The 14,569-nt window shown below is 50.9% G+C and overlaps 1 long non-coding RNA gene across 3 annotated transcripts in view; it reads left to right on the plus strand.

Annotated features, from left to right (window-relative positions):
• LOC141751508 (uncharacterized) overlaps positions 1-14,569 on the plus strand; it is a 35,378-nt gene that overhangs the window by 8,608 nt on the left and 12,201 nt on the right. For 2 of the 3 annotated variants that reach the window (XR_012590012.1, XR_012590013.1), the window contains exons 2-3: positions 13,546-13,790; positions 14,047-14,174. This is a non-coding gene — a long non-coding RNA (uncharacterized LOC141751508). Of the gene's footprint in view, positions 1-13,545; positions 13,791-14,046; positions 14,179-14,569 lie in introns of all 3 variants that reach the window. The other variant, XR_012590014.1, reaches the window with a different exon arrangement.

Below are 14,569 nucleotides of genomic sequence, written 5' to 3' on the forward strand. Positions count from 1 at the left end.
AGATGGGGAATCCTGCTGCCCCAGCCGAGGCTGGGAGAGGGGAATCGCATTGTATTGCTTTTCACAAGAAATAAGAGCGATGTTTTGTGGTTTATTTGCCTTCCCCACCCACGAATCCTCACAAGGGCCATGGTTCAGCCTGGCTTCTCTGCCTGCAGCCTCTTCACCACCCAGCCGGGAGCGTGACCAGCTGCAGGTCCAAACCCTGCCCACCCAGGGGACCAGGCACACGTTGTCCGCCCATAAGTAAATCACTGCGACCCCCTCGGGCAGCTGCTGGCCCGACTGTGCGCCCCGTGGCCAGAGGCCGCTGGCGAGCCTCTCCCTGCCCTTCTGCCCGCGGACGCGGGGGGACTTCTCATATCCCCTTTCCAGATGAATCTTTCTCTCCAGAGCTTAACTCCAGCAAAGGAATGATTTGCTCTTACAGCCTGTTAATGAATTTCTGAAATAAGGAATTAATTACCGTCTGTCTAAATTAGAGTTGTCCTATCCTTTGAGATCCATCTTTTTGATTCTAATTAATTTTAAAAATTACTTTTAGAGTCTTCAGTAGAGATTCTAATTTATTTTACTCTAATATTATTTCTCTGATAAGCAATTTAATTTTTAGATCGGAATCCGCCTAATCTCAAATTTGTCACACAAACTCTGCTCTCTAAGATACTGTTTACAGCTTTTTGGAGATGATAGATCTCGATGCACAAACCATTCTTTCTTCTTTTTCCTTTTTAAACACCTGAATGTGCGTGTTCAAAGGAGATTAATCGCAACCCTTCATTGTGCTACGTTTAGGAAAGATCCTTAATATTTTAGAACCAAAAACAAATATTAGTTATAAAGCTTCTCTAATTGCACTTTTTCATGGAGAAAAATGCATGTCTAATTTTCTTTTTTAAAAGAACATTTGCTTTATGGGTATTTGCTAGAGTTTGACAGTTATTTAACTGGCTGTTTTTATTAACTCGTGTTCTCAGCATCGAGTGCAATGGCAGCTGGGGAAAATTCAAATATCAATTTTATGTTCTTATCAAAGCTGCCATCCCACAGGCCACAATAAACTGCATACTTCATTCTGACTGCTGAATTTGTCCTGCTTGAATTTTGGACTTCAGATCATTATTTTTGTTTACGGTGGGGATTGCAACACCTCGGCTGAGACTTCAGCCCCCCATGTACCAAGCCCTTCCTCCCCCGGTCTTCAGGCCAAATTGAAAAGGCTGCGAGAGGCGAGTGTTCAGACGGACGGTGCTTCTCCTCCCCGGCTGGGTGGCAGCGCTGGCACAGGGCCACAGTGAGGAGAGGGATGGGTGGACTTGTGACACCTGGAGATCAGGGAAGAGCAGGTGGCGTAAGAATCATAGAATTGCTTGGGTTGGAAGGGACCTTTCACATCATCTAGTCCAACCATCAACCTAACTCTGACCAAAAACCATCACTAAACCATATCTCTAAGCTCTATGTCTACCCATCTTGGGTCTCCATCACGATGGATGGTGTGTAGGCTCACAGCCCTCTCCTCGGCAGAGGGAAGGATCAACTGGGGTAAAGGGTTGAACAGGCATCGCAGCCTTTCCCTCACTATGAACATTCTATTTTTTTCCTGTCAAACTTGCTTAAAATTTGGTAGAAGGTTTAAAAATACATCAGCAAGGGACAGAGACATAACCTGAAGTCTTACAATGTCTACCGAATCTCTTGCAAGCAAAGCCCTAGGGAGTCCGGGAAGTGTTTCTGGTGACCTGAGGGGAATTTGCATTCTCGTGGTATGTCTGGTTTGTGGAGAAGACCACTGCTGCCGCGTGCCCTCCTTGGCCGCTCTCTGCAGTCCGACCGTGCCCCACCTTGGGCTACGTTATGGATCATTTTTTAGCCCCAGCATGTGTTGAAGACCACTAGTGCAGGAAGCGGCCGTGGTTGCTTGGCTGTGCGTCTGCCCGGTGTGTAGGGTGTCCTACAAGAACCTAACTTCCTACATCTGTATGCAAGCTAGGGAAGAAACTCCTCAGTCATTTTGGACAATTTTATATTATAGTTTGTTTGTGTTCTTAAGCCCCTTCTATTTGTATTTTTTAATTCCCACCTGTGTGTGGTATGGATCTTGGATTCTAAGAATCCCAGATGCTTAGCAGATGGTTAGCTTGAAAAAATAATCAAAGAGGCAGCAAAATTCTGTGTTCATGAGCTCCTATTTATTTCAATCTGGTGTTTTGCCTCACAACAAGACTAATAAGCAATTACTCTAGCATCTCAAATGCTTATGCAGTGTAAATGCATCTGTCAACCAGATTCAACATCATCAATAAAGCTGCCAAAGCTGTTCATAATTCAATGATATATGCTTTGAGCATCTTTTTTGAATATAATTTAAAGATTGCAGTCCTCTGATTCCGACATTATTTTCTATGTGTTTAAAATACCTCCAGCTGGAAAGATCCATGTAGGCATCACATAATCACCTCTGCCTGTGTGGACCGGTAGAAACTGTGCCATTTGGCTTGCGTGCCGGTCTTGCTTTCTGGCTGGTCTCTGCCAGGGCTCCCACGAGGGCTGCTGGGGCTGCGAGAGCCTTTCCGGGATTCGCTGTATTTCTTTCCTCCTTTCTCTGCTAGTGAAATTCACCCCTGTGCAGAACTTCATTGAAGTGCTATAAGCCTTACACGCTGCGCAGGAAGGGAACTTGTTAGCAGGGAAGGTGTACTCTGCAGTACCCCGGGGAAATACTTGCATTTGTGTTTTTCTTAAATATCTTTTACAGCCAGATGTCATTAGGAAACAGGGCGTCGTGATCTGTCCCTACGTGTACGTACACAGATCTTAATTGCTCTTCTGGATTTCAACGCAATTTGGCAGGGATGTCCCAAATATATTTTCGTTAATGCACGTGAACAAATCGTGGCACATGTCTGCAAACTCTTACCTTGCCTTGGCTTTAAAATTACTTAACGCTAGTATCCAGCATAGGCATTGAGAGTCCCCTACCACCTTATACCTCTCTCTTCTCCCCTCTCCCTACCACTGCAACCTCCTCCCTCCCCTCTGCACCTCGCTGTGCCCACAAGCATCGCGTAGCGTTACAGCCCATCGGCGCTGGTGGGAAGAGTCATGCTGCAGAAAGCTGCAATGTTTGGGCCTGGGCTGAAGAAAGAGCAGCCCTGCAAGCTCAGCCGTTCATCTGTGTGTGGGAAAGGCAATGATAAATGTCCCAGCTGCGGGAAAAGCTTCGATCAGATCTTGCAGTTCGCCCTAGAACACAAATCCGTGGGAGATGGTCCTTCGTTAGGGTCAGTGCTGGTGGGGCGATGCTTTCAAGCTAGGGCATCACGTTGTGAAAATAAGGAGTATTTCGTATGGCAAATGTCGGCTGGTCTGGTTGGTCCCCATGCATCGCTGGGCTGGTGTGGGGGGACCAAGACCTGCCTGGGGTCCCGGCTTTAGCACCCGTCTGCTGCCGCAGCAGGTGAGCTTGCAATTACCTGTTGGCCGTGCCCAGAGGCCTCGGTGATGCCGAGACCCATGCCAAGATAAACGTTGTCCTCCTCTGCCCTAATGCTTGTACCAATGTGAGCTAACGGGGGAAACACGGGGGGCAGAGGGGGACCCGCTGCTGCTGGCATGTTTTGGGGGGGGCTGGCTGCGAGCACAGCCAAACCAAAAATCAAATCGTGAGCCATGGTCCTGCTTTGCCGCCTGCCTACCCGCTGTTTTCTGATAGTGTTCTTCCAGCTGGGGGTCTCGGCATCCCGAGGGCGGTAGGCTCTTGCTCCTGGATGAAATGGGGGCGGGGGGGGGGGGGCATCCATTTCGCTTTGCCAAAAGCCCTCCCTGGGAGGGGCGGAGGATTTCGCGCGCTGCTCGTGCCATCTCCGGAGGAGCTGGAGAGCTGCCGCGGCTCCTGCTCCCAGCGGTGCTGCGTGCCCACGGCTGGGCGCCGTGCCCGGCGGCTCCCAGGGGCCAGTGCCAGCGAGGCCCGTAATTAGCGCTGAGCAGGGTTTGTCACGCTCCTGTCCGGGGGCTGCTCCCGGTGCTGAGCTTTCCAGCCCCCGGGAGCCGGCGTCTCGCCAGGTCCAGATGGACCCAGCTCCGCTTCCCAGCGAGGTCTTCCCTCCCAGGGACAGAACAAAACTTTTTGTCACCGTGTAATGGGATTATTGTCACTTTCTTGTTTACCAGCTTTCCTTCAGACGTCTGTGCGTGGTGGTTTGCTGTCAGGGTGCTCTCGACTCCTATTTTTCCAAGTGCGGTGCAGATGTTTCCCAGCTTCAAGTAGAGCAGCTTATCAATGGCAAGAAAGCGGTGCTCACTGGAGCTGGGCTCCTTCTTATCTCTGCTACCAAATTCACGCAGACCCTCTTGGCCGTAGGCTTTTATTGCGGCTCCGAGGAGGGACTGACTGTTCCTCCCATCAGGATCGTTTTATATGAGTCGAAGTCCTCTGGTGGCTTTGCACACTGAGTATGCCAATTTACTCTGCCTCTGTTTTCTAGCTACCCACCGGTGTGAGTATCTCTTTTTTTTTTTGTTGTTGTTGGTTTGCATTGTGCCTTATGCCAGAGTTAATGGAATACAGATTTCTGAGCAAAGAGAGATCCCAATGATTTTGGGTTGGGTTTTTTTTAGGTTTGTTTTTAAAATCTCTGCGTGAATAAGAATCTGAGTCTATCAATGCAGGAGGCAATCCTGCACAGTTTAATTTCTCTGCTCTCTCAACTGTGTCAGTTCCTGAAGAGACACAAAAAAAAAAAAAAAAAAAAAAGGAGAGGGGTGAAAAAAAAGAAAAGATAGGTAAAGCAACACGCTAGGAGCAGTAGTCAAAGGTTAGAATAAAGAAGTGTTTTGAAATTGGTTCTTTGGAAAAGATATGTCTCAGCTTCAGGCAAGACGGAGCAGGGAGGGTGTGGAGGGCTGAAGGGGGAAGGGTTGGTGACCTGCAGGGCTGAGGTCCCCGGGTGATGCTCTGCGCGGCCCTGCCCGCGTTGCGCATGCGCTACGTGTCGTGACGGGTGTCCCTGAGTCCGTCCTCCTGAGCAGAAACCTCAGTCAGGGGCTGAGCCTGTCTGGTTCGGGTCCCTGACCTGTGCGTTCAAAAGCTTTCTGGGCAGGACCGTGTCTCTCCTTGGCCCTCTGCCACCCCAAATCCCCGCAGGCAAAGGCAGGAGGCGAGGGCAGGTAGTGATGCCCCCATCGCTGCAGAGCTGGCTGTGGGGTTTCCCTGGGAATAACGGGGGCTGGATAATGCGCAGCTGCATTATCCTCGTTGCCAGCCCTGTAAAGTTTCTGGTTTTAGAGAGATTTTGGAGTGATTACATGCTAATCTTTTCCTATGCCATCAGAAAGACATCCTGGCTGAGGTTTGCGCGAAGTGAACGTATTTTGTCCTAATGCGAATTCCTTCGTCGGCCCTCAGGAAGACGCCAGATTGCTTTGACTGACCTTAGGTTGGATTTGGGAGGGTTTTTATTCCTAGATTCTCCAAAAAATTCAGTGCTCATCTGGTGAATGCTGGGAAGAGGTCAGCTGGGTTGTGTGCGTCTCAGCATTGGTCTGGGTTTTGGAGGGTTTTTTTGGTCTGTTTCCTTGACATTTTGTAAATAGCTCCCAAGACTGCAGGAGATGGGTCCTCCTGTTTCTAGAAACACACGTGTTCGAATCAGTCCTTTGGATTCTTCAGTAAAAATAGATTTAAAATCCAAGTTCGCCAGGAGCTTTGTGAAACCAGTGAAGTCGAAGGCTTATGGGAACCCCAGCCATAAACAGTGAATCTAGACTTTTACCATCAGGCTCATGAGCAACTGCAGGATCATTTTGGATGGCATATTTTTACACACGGGATCACACTGCAAAATGTTACTCCATTTCATGCTTTCGCAGCTAAGAAATTATTTTTTTTTAAGACCACGGCATAAGAGAAAAGCAAAGGTGGCTTCCCCCTCCCAGCAAGCCCCGTTCAGCTGAGCTCCCGGCTCTTAAACCCAGCTGGGTTTTTACAGCCAAGAGGGGCAAGGAAAAAAAGACGACAGAAAAATTTAAAACACTTTATGAAGTATTTTACAGAAGAGTGATGTGGCATATATAGGCCCGTTAATAGTGTGGTATAAGTGTTTTACTGGCACTTGTGAGCGATGCAATCGCCACACAAGCTCACACTAATAAAACCTTTAATCGGCACCATATTACTGTGGTGTCTGGAGCCAAATCCTGCAGCCATCGCTCACAACTGGTCCCCGGGGAGCTGGGGGGGGGGGCGGTCCCTGGGGAGGGAGCCAAGCCAAGGTCCTGAGAGGCTTCCACAGCTACACACGGGCACCGTGCCAGTGACAGGGCATGGTGGGCTGAGCAGGTCCCTCACCCCATAAATGGTGCAGCTGTGAATCACAGAGTCACGGAATGGTTTGGGTGGGAAGGGACCTTCAAGATCATCCAGTCCCACCCCTGCCCTAGGCAGGGACACCTCCCACCAGACAAGGTTGCTCCGAGCCCCGTCCAACCTGGCCTTGAACGCCCCCAGTGATGGGGCAGCCACAGCTTCTCTGGGCAACCTGGGCCAGGGGCTCACCACCCTCAGAGTGAAAAATTTCTTCCTAATATCTCATCTAAATCTCCGCTCTTCCAGTTTAAAACCATCACCCCTCATCTTATTGCTACAATCCCTCATAAAGAGTCCCTCCCCATGGCCCTTTAGGTCCTGTAGGCCTCTTTTAGGTAGTGGAGGTGGCTCTAAGGTCTCCCTGGAGGTCTTCTCCAGACTGAACAACCCCAACTCTCTCAGCCTGTCTTCACAGGAGAGGTGCTCCAGCCCTCGGATCATCTTCATGGCTCTTCTCTCACCCATTCCATCAGGTCCACGTCCTTTTTATGCTGGGGACTCCAAGGCGGGACACAGTACTCCAGGTGGGGTCTCACGAGAGCTGGGATATGTTCTTGCTGTCTTTCACAAGACAGTGACCATTTGCTGTCTGCAGTGAGGCCAGGTGCATGGTTTCTGTAGAAACATCAAGTCAAGTAGGCTTGGAGGAGCTGCAGTCTCTGGTGGAGGAGCTGCAGCAAGGGTGATGGCCATGCGCTGCCTACGGTGGCCACTCACCGCAGCACGGCCACCCTTTTGAGGGGCAGAGGGTGCGTTTAGACTAGAGAAGCTCCAGGGTTCACCTCTCCATGCAGGAGAGCACGGAGGTGGTGGTTGAGACTCCACTCTTGGTCGTGCTGAGGTTGTCTCCCAGGGGACGCGTCAGCAGGTTGAGCGCTGCTGACAAACTCAGCCGGGAGCTGCAAAATCACTCCTGAAAAGCGGAGCCCGGAGGGAAAATCAGCACAATGCAGGAGACCTTGAGGGTCCGTGGAGAGCGGATCATTACGAAGCTGCTCTGCCTGCATAAAATTTTCATGATGTTTCTCAGTTTCCCTGTGTCAAGCCTCAGTGTAAATCCTGCACTGTTTGCGGAGGTTACCAGGCCAACGCACTTCATATTGATCTTTCTCTCTGCATTATCATCAGATGTAACTAAAAACAATCAAGGAGCGTGTACGTGCAAGCCTGCATTCAAGCGGACATAAATACAAATATCCTTCCTGTTCTGCAGGCTGAATTCCATCAAACAAATTGGTTTTGGGGTGGAAGTTAGCCCTGTTTCTGCTTAAAGTCACGTTTTTTCCAGCAGAAGATGTAGAAATGTCAGGTTTCAGGACCATATGCGTCTCTGCCTTTGCACCAACAAAAAACAATCAGGCTCCAATCAAAACTTGTCCCCTGTTATCTTGACAGTTGCTGACGATGATGGATGGAGACAGGTTTAGAAGTTCAAACGCGAGACAATCTGTACTGCGTTTCAAACCACCTTAGGCTTTTAAGTGCCAATGTGACATCTGGTGGACTCAACAACACGAACCCCGCTTTAAAACACCTCCGCTGTCCCCATCAACCCTTATTTACCATTGTTATAAATTAATAGCTTTCTCCAAGATATTTTAACTTATTATCCCGCATGTGCATTGTGTGTGTCGCTCCGTTAGCGACAGGCCGTTGAGTGAAATTATAACCGCATGGTTCTCTCTTTCTTTTTTTTCCTTAACAACCACTGGCTTGCTATTTTTTTATTATCTTTTCTGCCTGGAGGGGTTTTAGAACAAAGTAACTTTTAAAATCACGGTATTTCTTTAATGCAATGTCTGGAGATAAGTTTATTGTGCTTTTAGGGGATGTAAGTAAACAGATTTCTTGAATATATTCCCATCCACAAAAAAAAAAAAAACAAACCTCCACCGTCCTGCTGTGGCTTTAGGCAAGCCGAATACTGGTGGAGACTGTCAGAGCACCAGCGTGTACCACAGGCGAGACTGGTGTGGGTTGGTGGGATGGTACAACCTCTTTCTCTGTTTTTTTTCATGCCTTGAGGGCAGGAGAACGCAGGGAGGGCTGCGGGACCTGGGCGTCTAACACCCAGCTGCGAGGGGATGCTCTTGTGCCTGTGCCGAAGAATCCATTGGGATCGCAATGCGGATTTCACAGCAAGTGACACTGGAGGGAAATCACCAGCAAATGGGCTCAAATTGTGCTCGGGGGAAGCAGAGAACTCGCCTCCCCCATTCGCAGCAAGATCGGGGCACAACGGAGTCATTTAATTTCGTATTTTGCGACTGCTGGAGAATCCTTAATTTGCTCTGACGACTTGAGGCAAACACTGGTTGGTTTTTCACGTCTTTGACGTGGTTTTTCAAGGCTGGCGCCACCACTTGCTGCCTCGAGGGCCAGCGTGGGTCAGGGCTGAGCACTCGGGTACCTGCCCGTGTCCCGGCCGCTTCCCGCGGGAGCCGTGGGCACCGCGGTGGGACCGGGTCAAACCGCAGCCGAGGCAGGAGGAGAGGGGCAGAGGGTGGACATGGCACCCCCGGGATCAGTGTGGAGCCAGGCAAAGCGTCAGGGTGTGATTTCTCTGTGTCGTGCCAGCCCTGTGCAGTGCGGGTACCTTAACGAAGCCTTTAACGAACTACTTCTGCGCGCTTCTCCCTGCTGAAGCACCAAGGGATGGAGCGGGGCTGCGGGGACGGGGCGGCTCCGGCGCTTCCCGGTATCTGTAACGAACCACCTCGCCCCTTCTAACGTCTAGAAACTTTCTTTCTATATATACAACATCTTTATAAAGCGTAACCATCTTTCCCTGTCAGCCGAGATACGCTGTAGAAGTGTGATGAAAGGCTCAGCCTCACCTAGTTATTTTATACAGCCCATCTCCGCCCCAGAAATCGCAGCTGAAGCTCTCGTATCCCCACCTTCCCCTTCCCCTGCGGGGGGCGGGGGGACGGACATACACCAGCTAGCATAGATGTCTTTTTTCCTTCTTTTTTAACATCTTTATATGGGTCCCCACGGTGCTGGGGTTAATGCGTGGGTGGGCGCATCCCCAGCACCAGCGCAGAGGGGCAGGGAGAAGGGAAAACTCTGGTTTTTGGAGCCCGAGCCCCTCCAGGGAGGGACATGAGGATCAAGAAATGCAACCCTTGGCCTTTCCACGAAACCCTTCTGCCCCGACGTGAAGCCCCACGGCTCTGGGAAAGTGCGGTGTTTCTTCACGCTGAGCAGAAGGGGAGACCGTAAAGACGCGGCCTGTAGGCAGTTAACATTTTCCACTTTTCTGAGCATTAATATCATGATTACACTGTCTAAATAACATCCAGGCTCTGGCTGCTGTATTACCTATCCTAAGCATGATTTACCGCTGTAATAAATTAGCCCTGAAGCTAAAGAATCAAAAATAATTTGCCTTATATCCAGGTCCTCACTTTATCCTGTTCCTTTTCCCTTTCTGCGTGTCCTCCCTCTCTCCCTCTTACTCATTCTCTGACCTTTTTTTTCCCCCCTTTATTCCTTCTCAGGGGCCACTTTGTGGTTCTTTTCCACTCCTCACCCTCTTCTTGGGATTAACAGACTGGGTTTCTTATCCTTTGTTTTCTCCTCCAGCCGTTTAGAGGTGCTGTGGCTGCGAGCGGGGCCGGCAGAGCCGGGGGTTTCGCCCTCCTCCGGACCCAGGACACCCCGCGCTGGCCGGAACCCAGCTGGGGGCGGGGGGCTGGAGGATAACCCCCTGCCCACCGTGGCCAGGAGGGTGGGGATGGAGGGCCTGAGGGTGGCACCGCAGCAGAGGTTGGTAAGGACATCAGTGTCGCAACGGCATTTTAAATGGACTTTAAGATGAGCTACATCTCACTGCTCTAAAATGACACTAGATAACCTCCAAGCATGCAACACGGGGGGGCTGGGGAGGCGTAGTTTTGGTGGCCTATGAATTTTCTGTGTCTTTTTTGTGTGGTTCTGCTTCGTGCATTTAACCCAAAGGCTTTTGCCACAGCGCTCGGGTCCGTGCGTCCTTGGTCACTTCACCTTCCCGTGTCACCGGCTCCTGCCACATCCCCACCGGGAGCACCGGTAGTCTGCTCCCGGCGTCACCGGCCAAGGAGTCGGGTGTCCAGCCCTTGGGCAGGAGAAGGTAAGAGGAGACGGCAAAGGGGTGCTGGGGGGAGAGGTGGGCTAATAACAGCAGATCTGGCAAAAAGGCTCAAAGCCTTAGTGGATGTGGCCAGTGGGGTTTTGCCCAAGAGGTTTGTCCCTGTGACGCGCTCTGAAAGCGACACAAACCATAGGACCGGGAGTGGCTAATACAGGCTTTATTTATCTCTAGCAGCCAGAAAGAATGGGCTCAAAAATGCGAATAGACGTGCACCTATGTGCGTGTGCGTAGATACCAGGAGGGATGCAGTGAGTGAGCATCCTCCTAGGAGGGGGTACGTGCCACCTGAGCTCCATCGCTGGGGGACATTCGGCCATGGTGGGCTCCTTTGGGCTCGCCACCAAGGCTGTCTGCTCCTGGCGCACCGAAGGCGGCAGCTCTGAGCCGCTTTAGTCAACAGCGGTGCAGAAATGGGAACAACTTGACCGCTCTTGCCGTTTGTCTGCTCTGAGCAATCCCGGTTAGAACAGCTTGAAAGAGTGGAGGGGTTGGGTTTTTGGCTTTCCTTTAAATAAATGGGCTTTTTCTTTTTTCTTTTTTTTCTTTTTTTTTTTTTTTTTTTTTTTTGAGCTGCTAATGTTCGTTTTGCGTGCCATTCCTGTTTGAGAATGCACACAGCAGAGTGCAAAAATAAAGATTGCATCTCATGCATAATGCATGGCCCAGCAACCCGCTTCGGCAAATTACCCGAGCAGATTCCTCCGACGGGGCTGGGGGGGGCGGGAAAGAAGGGGGAAAAAATATTGTAACAACTATCTTTGTAAAGAAATGACAAGATAAACACATAAAAAATAGGCATTCAGGGCTTTTCTCGAGAGGGGGCGATTCACGATTTAAAGGTTATGGAGCAGCTGGATGGGGCAGGGGCAGCAGCGGGTCCCGTCACCCCTGGAAGAATGGGGGGGGGAGATCTGAGGGCTCAATTTTGGGGCGCTGGGAACTTACTAGGAGTGAATTCCCGGGCGGATAGGTGGGAAAAAGGGTTACTCATTGGTTTATTTATCCCTTTCGATTTGCTGGTTTGCAAAGACGCGTTGTAACTCTGCGCCGATGCTTGAGTTTTGCGCCGCTTCTCTGGGGACAAGAGCGAGGGGCAGGACACGGAGATTTCATGTGTGGGAGGAGGGCGAGGAGGGGGCCAGAAGGGTGGGAAGGGGCCACCGAAGTGACTTGAAATCTTTCTTTTTTTTCCTTGGTGTCACCAGCCCTGGTGCAGCCTTGGCTTCCCCGGCTTGTTGCTGGTCGCTGCTCCAGAGCCTGGAGAAGCCGAGGGAGAACCCAGGTGTTCCACTGTGGGTCCTGTGTGATGTCGAGCTTTGTGGTGGTGGGGAGGAAGAAAAAAAAGGTATTTTAGGAGCAGATGGGGTTTGGTTTGCTTTTGCTTCACCCCGGAGAGCGAAGGGGTGGTCCCCTTGCTCCAGCGTGGGGTTCGGTGCTGGGCTGCCCACGGTGCCCTGACGGGGACGGGGCTCCCCTGAGGTTTCTTCTCGAGAAGCCGCGGCCCCCCAGCAGGACCTGGGGGTTTGCCTCGGGGGGAGCCGCACCGCGGGCAAAGGGCAGCACCCGAACTGCAGCAAAGCACCAAACCTGCTGGTAATGGCACCTCGACGCCAACATGGCTTCCACGTAGGGCACGTTTTAAGACTGATTGGGATTGGGTTTGGTTTTTTTCATTTAAGTAATGAAGTCAGTAAGCCCTGGATCCAAATCTCACCTTTTTAATGTCATTCGCAGCGACGTGCCCAGGCCCGACCCGGTGAGGCCTGTTTGGGTTTATTTGGGTTTCCTGCAAGCAGGAGACGTGTGAGACCGGCAGGAACAGACGCGCGGGGTCGTGCTGGGCTCTGCATGGCGTGGGCCAGCAGCGCTTCCATCGCTCCCAACGCTTGCCATCGCTCCCAACACTTCCCATCGCTCCCAATGCTCCCGTCGCTCCGCCGCCAGCACAAACTTGCTTTTGCCATCTAGTGGCTGCCGGACAGGCTCAGAAATGGACCTGGGAGCCAAAGTGGAGATGGAGGAGGTCAGGAAGGGAAAGGGGAGGGAGAAACGCGGGAGGGGGAACCGCTGCTGTTCAGGCAGCGTTTTCCCGAGTTGTGGCAGGGTGGGGGGTCGGTCACTTCCCCCCAGGTAACAGGGAGAACAAGAGGGAACGGCCTCAAGTTGGGCTGGGGGAGGTTCAGGTTGGATATTAGGAAAAATTTCTTCACAGAAAGGGTTGTCAAACACTGGAAGAGGCTGCCCAGGGCAGGGGTGGAATCGCCGTCCCTGGAGGGATTTAAAAGCCGGGCAGACGTGGTGCTGAGGGACGTGGGCCAGGGGTGGGTTTGGCAGTGTCAGGGCAAGGCTTTGGCTGCTTGTAAATCAGGATTTTGGTGTCAATAGAATTCCGACGAGTGCCGCCGCTTTCTTTTTTAGGTTTTCCTTTCCATATTGTCATTTCTGTTGCATTTGGAAGCGATGACAGGATTCGCTTTTCCTCTAGGTCAGGAGTGGTTAAAATAAACCCAAAATGGCAAGTGGGCGCGTTCCCCCTCTGCTCGGATTTTTCAAGACACGGCCTCAGCCCCACGATAACCCTGTGTCACTGTCCCCCAAGCCCCATCCCCCAAAGCCTCCCCGTCCCCCTCCCAAAAAATGGCCCCGGCAGCTTTTGCCGAGATGAAAACACCACACAGATCTGCTGCGCTTTTGTTTTTAACCGCTTGAACGCATTAGCACTGATTTATTTTTAATACAGCCAACCACCTGCGATTTTTGGGTATTATTTCTATTTGTTCTCTTTGGCAGGGGTAATTACACCGTCGTTCCTGAGCCGCGAGCGCGGCTCCCCCCTGGCCGTGCCGCCCCGCAGGGAGGGCTCGGGGCTGGCCGTACCCGCGGGGGTCCGGCCCGCGCTGCGCTGCCCTCAAGGGCACTAAAGAGTTCCTTTATTCAGTGCCCGTATATAGCTGCACGTGTTGGAGGGGGCCTGAAGACAAGGAAAAAAAGCTGTTTGTGCCACCTTTTTGTATTTATTTTTTTTTTTTCCTTAATCTCGCAGGCCTTCAGCATCCTGTTGGAGACAGCCACAGCCTGGGAGAAAAGCAGAAGTCCAAGGTCGCGGGTGAAGCCAACAGCCCCCCCCCTGCGGGTCCCCGGCGCCTACTCGGCTGCTGCTCCCTGACTCCCCCCCAAGCGATGGCTCAAGTCACCTCGAACCCGTAACCGAAGCGCGGGCAGGAGCCCACTGAGCAAACCAGCCCCTCCTTTAACGCTATTTCCTTATGCTGCTTATTTTCCTCCTGCGTAAGTATTTTTTAAAGGAAAATTTAATTTTGTTTAATGGGAACAAAGTTTAACACTCCATAAGCTTTGTCTTCTGCAGCCCTCCATCTGGTAAGCTTTTTTTTCTTTTTTCTTTTGTTTTTTTTTAATTATTTTTAAACAGGCCCAGTAAATTGTGTGTGTTTAAGAGGCGCTTCTCATTAAGACGAAATACTTGGATCTCGTAGGATCATGTTTTTAAAGAGGTACTGATATACTGTATTCCCCCCGCTCCCAGTTAACCAAAGCCCAGCCGTGACCGTGTCCATGCTCTGCCGTGAGCTGGAAGCAGCGATTGGAGCTGATGGGAAGGAAAAAGGGGTGAGGAGAAGCGCTCCGAGAGGGCACAGCGGGGACCGTTAAGGAGTAAGTAAGTGGCAAATAATCTCAAGAAAGGGAAACGTTTTATTTATTTATTTCTTTTTAGGTACAGATGGTGTTGGGGGGGGGGGGGGGGGAATGGGAAAAAAGGCTGCAAGACGACCAAGAGCCATGGGCGCGCTATATATAGATGTACAGCTGTTTCCTTCAGGTGTTGTAACTCAAAAACGTAGGATGATTAATTTTGAAAGTTGAAATGTATAGCAGATTCTGATTACATCTGAGTGTCTATAATTTAGCTACTTAGTAAAATTAACTTGACGTTTTTAGTGAGCTGTGAGGACAATAATGTGTGAAGAGACTGAAGAACAAGTCTGACTGCATGCTCTTCCTCTGCCCCTCCTCCCTTTTCAATTTGCGAAGTTTATTTTTAACTTTTC

The sequence above is a fragment of the Larus michahellis genome, chromosome 15, assembly GCF_964199755.1.
Source record: "Larus michahellis chromosome 15, bLarMic1.1, whole genome shotgun sequence".
Taxonomy (NCBI): Eukaryota; Metazoa; Chordata; class Aves; order Charadriiformes; family Laridae; genus Larus; species Larus michahellis.